A 19,177-nucleotide genomic window follows, 5' to 3' on the forward strand; every position below is an offset into this window, starting at 1 on the left:
ATGAATAACTGCATGAAACTGAAAGTAAGCCCGATGAGGATACTGAAGCCTCCAAACACAAAATATACCCTCACAGCAACCAAACATTTTTTGAGATTATGTACATTTTTAGTAGTTTAGCATTTGATCTCTTACACTTAATGTTTTGAACCTTATTTACCTCATCTGGAAAATGAGAACGACCATAACTACATCTACATTTACTTTTTTAGGTCCTTTATTCAGTCAATAAATATTTACTGCGTCTCCTGCGCTCTAGGGAATAAATACGCTCTGCCCAAGCTTGCCGTAAAGGTTAGAATAATGACGGATGCAGAGTGTCTCACGCAGGGTTCTACTGGACAGAGTGCTTCTCCCTTTTGGGGAGCACACATACCCGAAGGGCCATGATAGATGTGCCCGTGAGGCTCCTTGAAACCTCACACGTACATACACATTCATTTCCTTTTATCCTAAAGCTGTAACCCCCTTCCCATGAAAAGGCGGGTGTAACTGCCTCACTGAAGACACTGAGGAGGACTCCTGCCACAGAGTGACTCCAGCTACTCTCCAATTTCATTACCCTTCCCTCCCATCAATGAGTTCCAGTCAAACTCAGTATTTACTATTCACTAGTTTGTGAAGTTCAAATGCACGTGTTCACACCCGTCTATTCCTATTGCCCTCTTTACCTACTCATCTGACTACGTGAAATCATTTTCAAAACTCATCCCCAGATTCCTTATGCCTTATAAAGCTGTTTTTGATCTTTTAAGTAGACCTAATCTCTCCCCTGGTTGAATATATGAGCATCTTGTATTTTTTATGGTGTTTATATCTATGGTGTTTCATAGAAATGACACAGGAAGCATCAGGAGAGTAGAGTCTGTGTTTTGCTCATCTTTGTTTAGCTTTCCTTCAACATTTAGCACAATTTGGGGTATACTGCATTGGAATACACCCTATCCAGAAACTAGAAATTGTTTATACTTTTAAAGCTGGAATTTATTATAATATAGATCCCTGGTTTTTATTTTACACTTCTGCAGTGTAATATGCACATAGTAGTTTTAAAAAAATCCATTTGAGTATGTAAATCAATATTAGATTAATATTTTAAATGCTATTCATGTCTAAAAGAATTCTAGCCATACTATCTTTGAAAAAGGTATCCACTCCCCTCTTCTGAGTTGTTAAATTCAGTTATGTTCCAAAATCAATTGTGGTACAGTAAGGGTTTTATCCATGAGGTGCTGTTTTGGCAAGGACCCAAATTCTAACTGAAGGGGATTCAGCTGGGTGATAAGGTGTTATCTGAACATCCACATGCTCTTAAAATGAAAGTGTTATTCTATATCAGAATTTTCTTTAAAAATTTAAACAGTACCCAGAATCATTCTACTTCCAAATACAAAGTAAGCAAATTTTCATATAAATATACACCTTACCTAGTACTTACACTGGAATCTGACAAAGGATACAGATGCATCTTTAAAGGTAATCATTCAATCTAGCCCATGATAAACTCAAAGTTGTTATAGCACTTCTTGGAAAAGTTGAACAATGTCTTACAAAGCACTTACAGAGTGAAGTAACCACTAAACATTGCAAAAATTATAGTAAAAATTAGTGTACTGTAATAAATTCACCTCTTAAAAGCATAAATCAGAGCATGAAGGTAAATATTATAAAATTATCATTCTTAGATAAATTCCTCAGCATTAAAGCCGATAAACATTAAATGGAGTATCAAAGTAGTTCAAGCTTCTTAGGAATACACTTTACAGCTTTTATCTGTGACTTTACAGCACCCAGAGCATAGTAGAAGGTCAATAAATATAGAATATATGTATATAAAAACACTGAATTAGAAACTGGAGAGATAAAGAGAATTACGGACCCTGCCACCAAAAATATTATAAAGATAGTAAAACAAAGCAGCAAATTGTTGAGTACCACAATGATGTTACAAACAAAGGTATTAGATGAAACAAAGCAAAAGATGTTAAAGAACAATCAAGCATTCTGAGCGGGGTGGACCGGCGTGATAAAAGTCATGTTCAGGTACTAATAGCAGGTGCTAGAAGGGAAGGAGACAGGAAAGCTAGAATTGAAATCCAGATATCATCACATGAACTAATTTTATAGTTGTAGGAAGAGAGTGAGAAAAAAAAAAAAAAAAAAAGGATGGCTCTGTGGTCCTAATATTACCTAGATTTATAGGCCCTTATAAATTGGCACAGCATATTTGGCTTGGTTTAGGAAGTTTGGGAGGGAAAAAAATATGATTCATATAAAGTAATGTCAACTAATGGAATGAAATATAATACTCATAGTTGCCTCCATTTTTCCTAGAAAGTTCCTGTTAAGAGTTTTAAAGAGTAACTGCATCAGCCCTATACCAAAAGACTCTGAGATATATGAGTAAAATGGGAGGAAACCACCAAAAATCCACAGTTTTAACACAATTATATTTTGTCGAGAACCCTTATAAAAGTCACTGAGTTTGGTTTTATTTTTTGAAAAATATTTGAGTGGTAATTTTCAATTACCTTCTCCTCTGCAGGTCTTAGGTAACTACTCTGACACAAAGGAAAAACACAGTAAGTCCACTTCACCTGATTAATTATGCCTTGAGAAGAGACCACTGGTAGCTACTAGCAGCTGCACTTGCTAACTACTGGGAGAGGAAAACGGCAGTGCTCACTTCAGCAAAGTGATGGAACAAAGTGGCCATATGTGGAAAAGCCATCAGGTCAAGGTCATGTATCAATACGCCATGCAACAAGAAAGGTCTTTTAACAGAGACTGCTTTGAAGCTTTCCAAAGCACAGAAGAAAATCTGCTCATTTCCATTGGTTGTGAATCTAAAAGACAGCATATCATTATTTATTTCATATAATCTGGAAATTTAAGGGGGAAAAAAAAAATCAGTGCTTATCCAATAACTCCATGTTATCCAAGGAACAGCGCCTATCCAGACCAGAGTGAAAACATGAGAATTCATAGAGCTTTCAGATCAAAAAATAGATTTCCGATGTTTTCAGACCACCCCAAAGCCAGTCTGTAAACCATGGGCACAATCTATTCTTATTCAGTGTTCAGAGACTTAAGTTTCTGGCTGAAGGGGTTGCATGCATGAACAACAGCTGGAAAAATGAAATCTTTCATCTCAAAAGGAAGCCGTTTCTTTTTACAAACTGGAGTGATGACATAGAAGCAACTGTCCCTGCCCGTGTACAGCGAGAAGCCCGTGCGTTCAAACCCACCAATGAAATCACAGGAAACGAAGAAGATGTATAAACAACAAACATCTGAACCACAAGACAAATTTCCTATTCCTTCTGTCTTTTCTTGCCATTTATTTTTAACATAATCAGTATGTTCATTATATTTAAACTAAAACACATATGATAAAGAATAGTAAACCCCTGATTAAAAAAGAAGTTTCTCGGTATCTTTTTCTTTTTTTTTAATCTCTGTCTACCCTTCTGGAAAATGTAAAATGAAGAAAAATGGATAAAGTGATAGAAAGATAAGTATCTTCATTTCAGGCAGGTTCCTGTTTGGTAAGAGTGTTGAGTTTATTGAGCGATAGGAACAATGAAGCCATGTGTGGGAAGCCCAAATTTTTATTCATTCCATAGAGCAGTGAACCGAGGATTCCTTGGCCAACATCAAGAAGATCCAGTCTACATTTTAATTGTTCAGAAACATTTAGAAAAAGCTGCACAAGTCACAGATGAGGAGCCTACCTAACCAAATAACTCTTCATTATTTGCCTGTCTTTGTTTCGCCCTATTATATCCACTACAGATCATTAACCTGAAAACCCAGTCCTTCCTAGGCATGGAGCCAATAAGAATGAGTCATCAGCCAGAAAGGGCAAAATAGGGTCTCTTTTTTTAGCTTGATAATCAATGTGCACAGCAAGTTCTTGTAAGTTCACAAGCCAACCAAGACACAGCTTTGCCAGCACTCTGTCCTGCACACCATACCTCCTAACTGGGCATCTGTCCTGGTTATCAGCCTGCACTCCAATTTTCTTTTGGGGCTAGAGTCTTGTTATGAACATCATTCTCTTGAAACATGCCTGATGAACTATCTTAGCTTTTATCGGATCGCTTTCCTTAGCAAGGCAGATCTTGAATTTGAATTCATTGCTTCCTAAAGACCTACTTCAATCCATACAGATAGCCCTCCTTCAATATGACAAAGATACCTGATACTCAAACCTAAAAAATAAATGCACAGGCTGCTGGCAGTCTCTGAATTAAGCCTGGGTTTACTGGCACTTGATAGCCAGCTCTATAAAGAAAGGTAATCTCCTGTGAATTTCCCCAGTTAGAACTGGCATGCTAATCATCCCTCTACAGTGGTCTGTCACTGAGTTCCTAGAATAAAAATTCTGGGTGAGAGTGACAATATGGCTTGATCTATGTGACATTCCTACTATGTCATGCCAAGCAATTTCCATAAATTTTCTTATTTTATCATCACAACCAAGCTATGAGGTAAGGACTAACATTATTCCCATTTTACAATGAGGACACTGAGGCTTACAAAGAATACGTGCTTGCCTCCAAATGAACCAAGCAGTCTGACTCCAGATACTCTGGTTTCAGAGAAATTAAGCAATATATACCAAATATTTCATCAAGCCTCTAACAACAAAGAGTAAGGTCACCATTATTTTAGCACTAAGAAAAAAAAAAAACAAAAAAAAACACATTGCCGATTAAACCAATACAATACTTTATCATCAGCACCACTCAAAGCATGGGCCCTGACCAGCATCTCACCACGAACTGCTGTTAGTCTTCAGCAAGATAAGAACAGAAAATGAGAGTGTTTAAAAACTTTTATAACATTTTAATATCATTATGATTTTACTGCATTTCATAAATGTGGTAAAGGAAAAAAAAAAAATACCACCACCAACAATAAAAACTGGATTTTACTTCAAATAGTTTAAAAGAAGCACTGACTTAGAATTTCGACTCTTCTGCAATTTTCTGACGCGGAGTCACCAGCACCACATTCCTCTGTGCTATCAAGGCTGCTCCTCAATCAGCGCCTGGGCTTTAGTCCCAGATGTGGACAAGCTCTCTCTTCAAGCTGCCGACCCACCCCCTCTCTTACCAGAAGAACTTCGAACTTGCAGACTGACCGACCCTCTCTCTCACCAGAAGAACTCAGGCCAATAACAGTTGTGTCACCATACATTCAAACATGAGAAAGCTAGAGGTTAAAACAAATCATCTTAGAGTTCATAAAACTATGGTATCATCTGTGTCCCTGTCATTTCTAAAACGTCTTGATGCTCTCAACTGTTTATGTGCCCAAATACAAGTTTGAAAAAGAAATGATTTTTTTTACCCCATAGTCTGCTTTGCATCCCTTACCTAGACTCACAAACAACATTTTGGCTGATACTTTGGCAGTCTTCATTATCTCCATAGAAGACTACAGGTATACAATATAATTAAACACCAAATGAAAGCATTCTAGAAGCTCAATTTTCTCCATCTTCTATTTACACTAACTTTAAAATTCATTAACCAATATACTCTGATATTTAACTATGTCCTAGTAATTACATTAGGCACTGCCAAAAATTTAGAGAACATATGATTCTGCTCCTGGACATTGGTAATGGCCACTCTTTCTTTCCTGGTTGTAAAAACAATACACGTTTATCACAGAAAGCTTGGAAACTATAGAAAAATATAAAGATAAAAACCACAAATCCAAAGCTCCAATTAATTATAATCAGGTTATAAGTAAGTCTAGAGCGAAAATAGGCTACTCAATAAAATAGATTTAATTTAAATAATTACAAATTGATAACTTCAATTATGGGAGTCATCAAAATATGTTTCTAAAATGAACAAAGAACCCTAAGAAATCTTGTACAGAAGCACAATCAGGCTTCAATCAGTACATTACACTGCCACACCTATAACAAGTTAGGGGCATCATATTCTAAAAACTCAGGTAAATAGTTTTAGAGAATACCTAAGATCTTATGGTTTGTGGGGTTCATGTCTTTATAATCAGCTTTGAGAAGAGCAGGAAAAATAGATCGACTGAGATTCTGAGATGCTTAAGATGGATGTTAGATACAAATTCACCATAAGATACTCCACATTGACAAAGAGAAGTAACTGATCTGTGAGTGATCTATGTATATGGAAGAAAGCGGAAAATGCACGAGGACACCAACTTGTAGGAAGCCTGTGGGCAGGTATAATTTGGTGAATTCACTAGTGGACAAACTGCAATTAAGTTCAAAGGAGTTAAGAGAAGAGACATGTTGGAGAACTGCGCAAATAATTTAAAACACAGTCTTTTATCCAGTCCCCAAAATGCTGCTGAAACATGGGTAATAAATGTGGCTGGAACTACTAGATAGGAAAAATAAGCTCCATCGTTATCTCATTCCACAAACAGAAATTAATTTGATGTAGATCACAGACTTGAGCATAAAATCCATAACTGTAAAAATACCAGAATAAAACCTGAGAGATAAAATCTTCATGACCTTGCTTACACAAAGATTCATTGGACAAAACATGGGAAGGACAAATAATCCAATAAAAACAGGCAAAAACAATGTATACATGTATGTGTGACTGGGTTACTTTGCTGTACAGTAGAAAAATGACAGAACACTGTAAACCAGTCATAATGGAAAGAATAAAAATCATTATTAAAACATAAACAATAAAAGCAGGCAAAAAAACTGAATAGATACATCACCAAGTGAGATATATGAACAACCAATAGACATACTAAAAGGTGCTGAATATCATTCAACAAATAGAAATAAAAATCACAGCGAGATAATAAGACTGCATACCACAGAGTATACAAAATAAAAAGACTAACAAACCCAAGAAAGCTAGACACAAAAGAATACAGTCTATATAATTTCATTTATACAAAATCTACCAATAGACAAGCTAATCTGTGGTGACAGAAATCATCTGGGGGCAGTGGGCAGGTTGTGACCGAGAAGGGGAATTTCCTAAAGCAATGAAAATGTTAGTCCTAGTTTGGGGTGATGGTTACATAGCAATGTAGACTTGTCAGAGCTCCCTGAATCGAACAACTAAAATGTGCATTTTCTTACGCTAATTTTACATATTCATATATGCATATGTACATATATTACATATGTGTATGCATTTATATTCTCTCTCTATATAAAACATATATATATTAAATTTAACTAGCTAAGCCTGCTTTGTATAATTAGTAATTTAATAAACATACATATACTGAGTTCCTAGCATGTGCTAAATTATTTGTTTTTGTGTTAGGAAGATATCGTAAATGTTCCAATACAAATACTATGATTAAAGTACAGTGCTCTTGAAATCTTCCCCCTAAGGAATGGTAACTTGTTCATTCTCTGATGATAATGTTGTTTAGGGTCTTTTCTGCCTATAAGATACCCTGTATCTTTTTAAAATAGAATACGCCCCTTTTTGCAGAGTGAAAAGTTATAACATGATATCTTAATAATTATTGTTTGCTGTCAGTTACTTTCTATTTAAGTGCTTGTACATTTTAGAATACCCTCCTAATGCTTGATAGTTAATTAAGGCCTGAGAAAAGCACTGGACAACAGACTGTCAAATGCTGGTCACAGTGGACATGGTGCTATACTTGGACAGTCAGAACTGTCCTTGGCTTCCCTGCCTAAGTGGTATTTGTGAGCAATACTTAGGTTTCTACAGACTAGAACATTTCCAAAAAAACAGTGCTAATCACTTGCAAAACAACCACTGAATTTCAAAATATCTCTTTAGTAGAGAAATGCTCACTGTCTTCCACCTAGATGTTATGCTTGAGTCATTACCTTATCTGCTGCATTTCCTTGATAGGAAATTCCATTTCATGATAGCAAACCCTCAATACTGTTGTTGCAGATATTTCAAAAGTATGTGCTGTGACCAATTCATGTGATTCTTTGTGATTTTAAAACTTCTATATATATAACAACTGCAAGTTCCAGGAAGAACAAACTATTATTAAACATACACAATGTACCAACAGTACGTAAAACATGGCCCAGGATGTTCTCATTTTTCCAAATTCCTTACTTCCCCTAATTTCAATAAAAGAAAAACGTCATCCTGACTTAAAGTTCTGTGAGTCATTTCTTATCATAAATAATAATGATCTAAAATTACTATGTTTGCATGTATCTAGAATTATAATAAATGCCATGTGTCAAAGGGGGGTATTACTAGAGTAATTTTCATTATCTATAGAATTAGTTCACATAATATATTTAATAGCCTATTATATGTTTAGCTGGCAAGTTTCTACATTTACTAACCCCATAATTTTAAATTAGAAAATTATATTTCAGCCTACTGTTTTTATTTTGACTAGATCCAAAATATATTAATTGTGGCACATATAGTCAATAAATGAGCCATTATTTCTCCAAGGTGTGTAAAATACATACATAATGATGCCAACTGCATTAAATTTTCCTGCCAAACAGGAAAACAATTAAAGTTGTGTTAACTATAAAATCAGGATTACATTTATTTTAATAAAAGGAAAAGATTTACCTTATTATTTTTTTCAACTTCAGACACACAGTTATGTGAATGGTAACCCAATGCTGACTGTATAAAATACGAACGAGGCAAAGGTTTTACAGCTGGTTTTGATCAGCTTCCTTTGTTTAACATTAAAAGTTAACTTCCAGAAGACACATACAAGCTACAGGTAATGATTACCAGATGGAGATGTTCTTCCTGTTACTGTGTCTGATATCATAAAGAATATGCTGTAAGAAGGGAAAAAAACAACTTGAGCAGGGATTCTGATGTCTTCTGTGGTATAAATAGGCTCTTTCCAACTAACACTGGTCGGCAGAGTCAAAGATTCTTTAGCATCAGAATGCTTCTGTACTTATACAATAGAGTGAAATAAGGTCATAGTCAGCATACATGGTCAAACATCCATGAAGTAACATGAATGTTTTCTTCTTACCCATGATCAGCTCAGAATAAAAGGTTTGCTCCCCGCTACATAGGTCACGTTCCCACTCCATGTCCTATAACCATCTAGCCTATGGTCAAGCCCTGGGAGTCTAGATGCCCAGTCTCCTTGCAGGGCCCCCAGCTATAGTCTCTCTGCCTCAAACTATTCCATGTACTGATATCAGGTTCTCATGTAAAAATAGCAACTGAAAAACTTGCTGAAAAGGTCAAAACTTAAAGAGACTCTCAATTTAATTTAATTTAATTCTATTAAATATGGTCATGTAGTTTTAAAAATTTCATTTCCCCTTTTTTCTCTTCATGGATGCTATAACTCTCCTCAGAATGAACTACTCATTTTTCACAAATGGCTCTCCTACCTATACCTTCCACTATCTAACTCCAAAATTATGAGATCAGATATCACTACTTTTTTAAGTCCAGAACAAAAATTCTTTCATAGGCTTTTCCTGATTCTTAGAGGAAGAACTAAGTTCTCCCTCATGCAACCATTGTAACACCTCATAGAGCACATCTTCATTAGTAGCATATTTATTTATTAACTTATCATATCCACTGCTGGACTGTATATAACCTCCCTGGTAAGGGAGGAGTCATCTTATGTAGTACGTAGTGTAGGATTTTGCTTATGGTACCTACATAAGAAATGTTCATAGAATAAATGAATATACTCCTGGATTCCTGTAGGGCCAAATGCAATGGGGGCACAGCAGTTGCTAAAAAAACAAACAAAATTTTTCCTTTATGTAATCAAATGACTTATTATAAGTGGAAAAAATGCAATGAACACAAACATAAACAAAGGAATTTAAAAAAAATGCTTAAACATTTATTTTTGCTTAAAATTTCATTAAATTTAAAAAATGAATATTTGAGGGGGGAAAAAGAATACATCAAAAACAACACTGAAAAATAAGAAATGGCATTAGTGGGCCAAAACTTTGAAAGACAGAAATTCAACAGATTAGATGGAAGGAAGATTTGAGAAAAACCAAAATCTAAAACCTAAGAAAGACAGGACTATACAGGAGGTAGGAGCAATTCCAAGGAAGCTTCAAACTCATAGAGAAACCCCTGGGGCAATCTTCTGAGTGATTGATGTTGGAACAATAGAGACTTATCAAGGAAAAAAGGATAAGGATTTTCATTTGCAGAGTTAATATGAATTCCAAGGAGGGTAGACTCAGAGCCTGTGTGCCACACCCTAGAGCCTTAACATTTCCTGCTTAGTTTCAAACCTATCAAATCCAAGATATGCCCGGATCTTTACAGAGAATGTCTTCTTAAGGTCAGACCATTCTGTGAGTGTGTGCATAGAGGCAGGATGTGAGGGCTGGAGTATTTACTCATATGTGAAAAACTCTTCATCATGGAGGTAGGGTTCAGAAGAGAGGGGTGATGGACTGTAGGCTGTCACAACTTTCCTGCATGAAACTCTGCAAAGTCAGATATTCCTAAATTTGTACCTGGCAGTCCAAGTTGTTAGAAAGGTATTTGTCAAGGTAGAAGATGGAACATATTTCATGTAACAATTAGTTAGATGGATTTACAACTTCTAAATATTTAGACATATAGTATAAGATGATCAATACAGATTCATTTTCAAAACCACATCTCTGTCCACAAAATAAAGGAAAATATTTATAATCTACTAAATATGCAAATAGATTTTGCTTATCACCCTATTTGAGAGATAAAATTGGGAATAAATTCTAGCCAAATAACACATTAATTGGGACAGAAATCAGAATTGAAAAAGAAAATAAAAAGTAAAAAACTTTGTTAGAATTGGTTAAATATGACTAAATCTAAATAGTAATAAGACATAATAATAATAGTAATAAGTAATAATAGTAATAAGATTCTTGCAATAGGAGAAACATACTGCCTATAAGTCTATGTAATTTAAAATATCTAACTAAATCAGTAAAATTTAGGAATTCAGAGATAGAAAAGGAAAAAAAAATCAGTGAAACCAAAAGCTGGTTCATTGAAAAGACCAGTGAAATCAGTAAGACTCTAAGCAAGCTAATTAAGGGAAAAAAGACAGTGGATACAATTCACAGATATCAGAAATAAAAGAGACAACATTTTTACAGATTCCATGGATATTAAAAGGATAATGAAAGAATGCTAAGGGCTCTATGTCCATGAATTTCACAGCATAGATGACATAGATCAATTCCTTGAAAGATACAATGTCCCAAAACTTAGATAAGAAGAAACAAAATCTGAATAGTCCTACATCTCTTACAGTTACTGAATCAATAATTAATAATCTTCCACACAGGAAGCACTAGGACCAAATGAATTCACTGGTAAATTTTATCAAACATTTTAGGAAGAAATTATACTAATACAATCTCTCTATAATTTCATTCAGAAGAGACAAGCAAAGGGTACCTTATCCTATGAGGCCATTAATACCTTAAGAGAAAACTAAACAAAGATGCTACAATAAAGTAAAATGAGAGACTGACATTTCTTACAAACATAGGTGCAAATATCCTCAAAAAAAAAAAAAAAAAGCAAATTGAATCCAACATAGTATGAAAAGAATTATACACGATGACCAAGTGGAATTTACCCAGGTATCCAAGGCTGGTTCAACATTCAAAATTAGTTGTAATCTATCACATCACCATACTAAATTAGAAACAAAAATTACATGATCATATCAATAGATGCACAAAAAGCATTTGACAAAAGCAAACACCCATTCATGATTAGAAAAACAAAAAACAAGCAAACCAAAAAAACCTCTCAGTAAACAAGGAATAGAGAGAGCTTCCCTGACTTGGTAAAGAATATCTACAAAAAGCCAAAGGTGAAAAACGAGAAACTTTCTAAGATCAGAAATAAGGCAAAGATGTTCCCTCTCATCACTGTTGTGCAACATCATACTGGAAGTCCTTGCTAATGCAATAAGATAAGAAAGAGAAATAAAAGGGATATAACTCAATAAGAAAGAAAAAATTTATCATTCATTGATGATAACCATTCATGTAGAAAATCCAAAAAAAAAAAAAATACAAAAGTATCTTAGGGAAAAAATGATTACAGTAAGGTTTCCAGGTACAAGGTTAATACACAAAATCAATTGCTTTCCTACAGATCAGCAATGAAGAAGTGGTATTTGAAATTAGAGACACAATATATTTACATTACTAACCTCCAAAGGAAAAATACTTAGGTATAAAAACTGACAAAATATGTACAAGATCTATATGAGAAAAACTATACAACTCTGATGAACAAAATCAAACAAGAATTAAACAAATGGAAAGCTAGTCCATGCTCAAGGCTGGAAAAACTCAATATCGTCAAGATGTCAGTTCTTCCAAACTGATTTACAAATTCAACGCAATCCTAATCAAAATACCAGCAAGTTATTTTGTGGAGATGAACAGACTGATTCTAAATTTTATATGGAAAAAGACCCAGACTAAGTCAATGTAAATTGAAGTAGAAGAACACCATCAGAGGACTGACATACTTGACTTCATGACTTACTATAAAGCTTCAATAATCAAGATAATGTGTTGGAATTCCCGTAGTGGCACAGTGGTTAACGAATCCGACTAGGAACCATGAGGTTGCGGGTTCGATCCCTGGCCTTGCTCAGTGGGTTAAAGATCCAGTGTTGCTGTAAGCTGTGGTGTAGGTTGCAGATACGGCTCGGATCTGGCGTTGCTGTGGCTCTGGAGTAGGCCAGCTCCGATTCGACCCCTAGCCTGGGAACCTCCATAAGCTGCAGGAAGCAGCCCTAGAAAAGGTAAAAAGAAAAAGAAAAGAAAATGTAATACTGGCTAAAGAACAGACAAATAGACCAAGAGAACAGAATAAAAGGCCAAAAAATAGACTCACAAAAATATATTCAACTGATATTTGACAGAGTAGCAAGGGTAATAAGATAAAACGAAGATATCTTTTCAACAAATGATGCTGAAATTAGACATCTATGTACAAGAAAGTGATGTACACAGACCTTATATCCTTCACAAAAATTCACTCAAAATATATCACAGAGCTGAATGCAAAATGCCAAATTATATAATACCTTGAAGACAACATAGGAGCAAATCTAGATGACACTGGGCTTGGCAACAACTTTTCAGATGCAATGCCAAAGGCATGATCCATGAAAGATAAAGTTAGAAAACTGAACTTCATTGATACTAAAGATTTCTGCTTTGTGAAAGACACTGTCAAGAAAATGAAAGGACAAGTCACAGACTGGGAGAAAATATTTGCAAAGACATATCCCCTAAAGGACTGTTACAAATACACAAAATCTCTTAAAACATACAACGATCTTTTAAATATACAAAGATCTCTTAAAACTCAGTAATAAGAAAATGAACAACCTGCTTAAAAAATGAACCAAAGGCCTTTGTAGGTACATCACTGAAGAAGACATACAGGGAATTCCAATCCAAGTTGGCAACAAAAAAGGCTCCTGAACCCAGTTACTCCCATGGACGCACAGAATCTAAAACTATACATAAAGCAATTCCCTCTGAAATAAATCTAGAAAACTAGCTGAGGAACATCTATACACCAGGGAAACAAGAAAATATCCACATCAAAACACTCAATTACTAGGAGCCAGCCAGAACAAAGAAAGCAGCTTGGAAAAATCACAAAGGTTTAACAGATAACCAAGACATAAGACTAGGATGAATGATAAGCTTTATCTCTGACACAAGACAACTCCATGAAGACTAGGAGAGGTTTACAGAAATCAACACAGAAAGTGAACGAAAATGAAGATTAAAGATGGATATGTTCCAAACAAAAGAAAAAGAGAAAACTCTAAAAACAGCCCTTAAAGAAATGGAGGGAAGTGATTAACCTGAGTTCAAAATGCCCAATGAGGTTAGGAGAGAACAATGTATGATCAAAATGAGGATTTTAACAAAGTGATAGAAAATATAAGTATATATAAGATAGAAATCACAGAGTCAAAGAATATAATAAATCTACTTTCACATTGACTTTAAGCATAAATAGAGGTCAATAAAAAAAGATAATAGCTTATTATCACTCTAAGGCAAGAAATAGATGTTTCCTGCCTACATATCTGAGTTCAAGAGGAAAGAAATCAAGTCACAGACTATTACAAGTCAAAGAGATCTACGACCTTCTTCAATAAGGCCGGAGAGGTTATTTATAAAATACGTTGTAAGATAAATTGCCCTCTCACATTGTAATATTAAGTCTAAATCCTGCAAGGTTTACGAAAAACAGAGAAAGTCTCTAGTTGAAGAGGTTCAACGGAAGACCTATGATCTGGATCCCTAATATCCATCCTTCATTGTTAATCCTGGAGGAGTTAGATACGGCTTTGTGAAGAGAATCAGAAAGCGTTCTACGTGTACACAAGTGTACATGTTTGTGAAAGACATGAGCATTATTGTTTCTTTTATTTTCAAGGTTGATACAAGTCCCTTTCTGATAAAGAATTATCAGTCACCTACATGAACTATAGATTCTATTTTGAAAGAGGTGCTACTTCAGCAGATGAGAGATCAGATCTGGTCAGTACCGCAATAGACACACCCACAACTGAAATGACAAAGAAAGGCAGTACCAAGTGATAGCAAGGATGTGGGATAACCGGAAGTCTAGTACATTATAGACAGGAGTGGAAACTGACATATCTACCCTGCAAAACTGTCTATCAGTATTTATTAGAGTTGAACTTTTGTATACTATGACAAATTCTTCCCCTAAGTACACCCAACAAAAATGTGTTCATCAAAAAACTCCTGTAAGAATATTCACACAGGAGTTCCCGTCGTGGCGCAGTGGTTAACGAATCCGACTAGGAACCATGAAGTTGCGGGTTCGGTCCCTGCCCTTGCTCAGTGGGTTAACGATCCGGTGTTGCTGAGAGCTGGGGTGTAGGCTGCAGACGTGGCTCGGATCCCACGTTGCTGTGGCTCTGGCGTAGGCTGGTGGCTACAGCTCCGATCAGACCCCTAGCCTGGGAACCTCCATATGCTGCGGGAGCGGCCCAAAGAAATAGCAAAAAGACAAAAAAAAAAAAAAAAATATTCACACAGAGTTCCTATCATGGTGCAGTGAAAACGAACCCAACTAGGATCCATGAGGATGCAGGTTCAATCCCTGGCCTCGCTCAGTGGGTTAAGGATCCGGCATTGTGGTGAACTGTGGTGCAGGTCACAGATGTGGCTCAGATCCCACATCGCTGTGGCTGTGGTGCAGGCTGGCAGCGGTAGCTTGGATTTGATCCCTAACCTGGGAATTTCCATATGCCATACCTGTGGCCCTTAAAAAAATTTAAAAAATAACCTTAAATGCAAGGTGTTTTGGGACCTGCTGCACAACAACATACATGTAGTTGAAGATACTGTACCATGTACTTGCTGGAATGCTGAAAAAATTAATCAGTAAATTTACTTCACTTGGACAAAAATACTTTTGAAATGTATGTGCTTTTGCTTCCAGTCAAATAAGTTCTTTAAAAAGTAGATAAAATACCCTTAAATCAGAGCACCAATCACTCCTCTATTTTTAAACTTCAGCAGTTTCCTATCAGAACAAAATTCAATTCCTTAGCGAGATTTATCAATGTAAATCAAATCTTTTAAAAACTTCTTTCCTAGACAAAGTTAAACACAGTAAAAGTGACACAGAGAGAGAAAAAGAAGGCACACAAAATCTGGCCCCTTCCTCTTGTTTACAGCTCATCTCCTAGCATTTGATCCTCCACTCAGTCCACTCCAAACACCCTGATAATATGTTTTTCTGAAGCACACTCTGATCTTGGGCTCAATCTGGAATGTTCTTCCCCTAGATCTCTGTATGGTATTCTAGTTCACATTATTTAAGTCTTTGCTCAAGTACTCTCTCCTCTGAAGTATTCTAACTTTACCTCTCCCTTTCCTTATCTTGTATTATTTTCTTCATGGTAGTTAACACTCTCTGTTATCATCCATTCATTTATTATCTTATTTGTACACCAAAATAAAATAAGCTCTATGAGGGGAGAGGCTTCATGTACGATTATATCCCCAAAGCCTAAAACAATGCTTTAGCACGTTTACCAACAAATCTCTGGATGAATCCATGAATGAGGGAGGTCCTGTGTGGCTAACGATTCCATCCAGTCTACCTCTACCTCCCGACATACAGCATAATTGAGAAGAGAGGATTCTACTTCTATCAGAATCCACATAATTACACACTATTTTTTAACAGTGTTCTACCTTAAAAGTAGCAATATAAAATTGCAGTAGTTGCAGAATATTTTACTCTTGGGCCTGATAAAACATTAAACCAGAAGCTATTCTAAAACAGCTGCCTGTCCCAACAGTTTCAGTCAATTTTTGCATCTGGAACAGAACGGGGAAAATGCCAAGCATACTTTCACCACTTACATGTAAGTGTGATGACTTTCTTTAATATTATTTTGACTTCTGAATGAAATAAGCAATTCGAATAAAATGGGAACCAATGAAATATGAAAAGTGCAACATTATGCATTTTCATTAAGTGCCTGGGGGAAAAGTGACTTGAGATAGTTTTTGTCCTAACTTACAACAGGAAGACTTAAATATTGGATTAAATACGTATCTATATACATAGAATCACTGTAATTATGTATATTATTTACCATTGCTCCAATCTGCATCAATGTTAATATACATTAATATTTCAAATTAAAAATTTCCAACAATTGAAGCCAAGGAAAAATTATGTATTCTACAACCGTTATCTAATTCATTACTTATGTTTGTTATATCTGGCAAGGTCTTTTCACACCCTTTATGTCATATGTGTTAGAGTATAATTAAAGGGACGAGGCATCTCTTTTCCAAGAACTTGGTTGATTTCTGGATAAACCTGATAACCTGAAGACACTAATTCAGAATGGATTGAAATCCAAACCCCCAAAATAATGTGAGAAATATATTGAAAATTATTAAAAATGAAATGGCAATCAAAATTCTTTTCTAATTCTTTCTACACCTCTAGGCTTATCATTTCTGTTAACCAAAACAATATGAATAAAAACCTCATAAAATGGAGTTCCCGTCGTGGCGCAGTGGTTAATGAATCCGACTAGGAACCATGAGGTTGAGGGTTCGGTCCCTGCCCTTGCTCAGTGGGTTAATGAGCCGGTGTTGCCGTGAGCTGGGGTGTAAGTTGCAGACGCGGCTCGGATCCTGCGTTGCTGTGGCTCTGGCGTAGGCCGGTGGCTATAGCTCCGATTCGACCCCTAGCTTGGGAACCTCCATATGCCGCGGGAGCCGCCCAAGAAATGGCAAAAAGACCAACAACAACATCAACAACAACAACAACAACAAAAAACTTCATAAAACATATCTCCTGCATCAAAAAAACTGTCTACCAAGTAGCAGATGATAAATAAATACTAATTATAAATATTAATTATATAATAAATGTATAACATAAATTATAAATATAAATAATAAAATTGTAAGTTATATATAAAATAGCTTTTGAGAGTTCCCCTTTCAAAGTTCTTAGGTTAACTAAATAAAAACATCACAATTACTATTAAAAATTAATCAAATTCAATTATGATTATCTCCTATATTTAAAATATTTGATTTTTAGTCATTAGAAAATCATACTCCATTGAACTATACTTAGATATTCAATTACTCTGAAGTCTGCAGTAATTCTATTAGAAAAGACTTGAATTTTAGTCTTTATTACTGACTTTGTAAAGTCCTAAGTAAATTAAATGTTCAATCTCATTTAAAAGTTTCACCTTACCAATAATAATCATCTCCTTCTTTAATAAAAGGTATGTAAAATGAAATGAATAAATTTCACCATGTGCACTGGCCACCTGGATCTCTGGCTTAACAGTTGCTTACTGCATAAATAATCTCCAACATTTTCACTTAATTGAAGATAATGTGATACTAATCTTCTAGATCTTTAAACTTTATTACTAGAAAGATTGGAGTACTTAAATCTTCCTTAACAATCAACAAGAAATAGTAAACATACATTACAAGGTCACCCATTTCAAAAATTAGAAACAATAAATAGCATGGTGACTATTTAATACTACAGTATTACAAATTTGGAAGTTGCTAAGAGACTAGATCTTAAAAGTCCTTACCATAAGAAAAAACAATTTTTAACCATGTATGATGATGAACATTAACTAGACTTCATGTGTTGATCACTTTGCTATATATATATATATATAAATACTGAATTATAATAATACATACCTAAAACTAATGTGTCTATTTACCTCAATAAAAAAAAATTACAATATTGTTCTTTCCTGGCCAACTACTAATAGCAAATCTTCAATGCTTACATGACTAAACATGATCTGTTACTTCCATCACCCAGGAATCAAACTTATACAAAAACAAAATCATCTGCTTGGACTTGTGAATGGAAGGAACTACGTTAATAACAAATCAGGCATCTTAAGAATCTTGTTTAAGATTCAATTTCCTTCTACCTCTAAAACTCTATCCTTCTTTCAGTTTTGCTGTGTTCAAAATAGCTGCAGCAACTGATTCGTAATGGTGTTGTGTATATCACTAGAAAAAATGGTCTTACTGGTGGGTGTTAAAAATAGGAGCTATTGATCTGTGAACAGGTGCACTGCTAAAAAAAAAATGTCTAATGTTAATTCTGGTTCCATAGCTATTAATAACTAAATTTTGATATTTAAGATAACAGGAATAGTGAACACTAGGTGTCAGTGTTAAGAAATGGAAAAATATTTTTTAAAACTTGTTTCCAATCAGGTATATAACAAAGAAATCAAAAACAGCTGTGACCACATTTACTTATAATTGCATAATTCAGTTAACAAGCCAATCTTTCTTTCAAACAAAAATTCCTGTTCCAAAACCATCAAGAGTTTAAAATCAGATTAAGCTGATTATTAGAAGTTACAAGTCTTTTGTAAATTCAGCTACATAAAGCACAGCAAATACTATTACTTTTAGGAATACATATTTTGAAGAATGGTGTTACAAGCATGAGTCTGGGAGTATTCTGTTGAGTGATTTTTGTTGGTGGAAAAGAATTATTGTTTACAAACAATAATGCTGGATGATTAAAGTATTGAATTAAAAATTTCCCCCTGAACAGAATTCTCCTATATAGGAGTCAAGGTATTAGAAGTTAAAATGTTT

The 19,177-nt window shown here is 35.0% G+C and overlaps 1 protein-coding gene and 1 long non-coding RNA gene across 5 annotated transcripts in view; one reads left to right on the forward strand and one right to left on the reverse strand.

Moving 5' to 3' along the window:
- The window catches only part of SUPT3H (SPT3 homolog, SAGA and STAGA complex component), a 397,821-nt gene that overhangs the window by 169,455 nt on the left and 209,189 nt on the right, over window positions 1-19,177 (reverse strand). The window lies entirely within an intron of this gene.
- The window catches only part of LOC110261682, a 38,102-nt gene continuing 35,014 nt past the window's right edge, over window positions 16,090-19,177 (forward strand). For both annotated transcript variants that reach the window (XR_002346135.1, XR_002346136.1), the window contains exon 1: window positions 16,090-16,416. This is a non-coding gene — a long non-coding RNA (uncharacterized LOC110261682). The remainder of the gene's footprint in view (window positions 16,417-19,177) is intronic.

Source organism: Sus scrofa, chromosome 7, assembly GCF_000003025.6.
Source record: "Sus scrofa isolate TJ Tabasco breed Duroc chromosome 7, Sscrofa11.1, whole genome shotgun sequence".
NCBI classification, from domain to species: Eukaryota; Metazoa; Chordata; class Mammalia; order Artiodactyla; family Suidae; genus Sus; species Sus scrofa.